This window comes from Podarcis erhardii (assembly GCF_964252035.2).
Source record: "Podarcis erhardii genome assembly, chromosome: 9".
In the NCBI taxonomy this organism is placed as follows: Eukaryota; Metazoa; Chordata; class Lepidosauria; order Squamata; family Lacertidae; genus Podarcis; species Podarcis erhardii.
In genome coordinates, this window is record NC_138512.1 from 41804955 (window position 1) to 41805241 (window position 287).

A 287-nucleotide genomic window follows, 5' to 3' on the forward strand; every position below is an offset into this window, starting at 1 on the left:
AACAGAGAGTTACAAATATCGGTATTATTTTTTCTTAATGAACCCCTCCCTTCTAAAATCTATGGTAAATCTTATTTTAGAATTCTGCTATCAGAAATGAGTAATTACACAAATGCATAGTGGAAAGAAATCTCTGTAACCCTGTTCCTGAAAACAGGGATGAAAGTATCACTTGGTATTGTACTGTTAGGAAACCATTTTAAAGTGATTACAAAGCGGTATCTCATGGCATGAACTTTTAAAGACCAATATATCATTGCAGATGTTGGGTGTGTGGTTATCAAAGA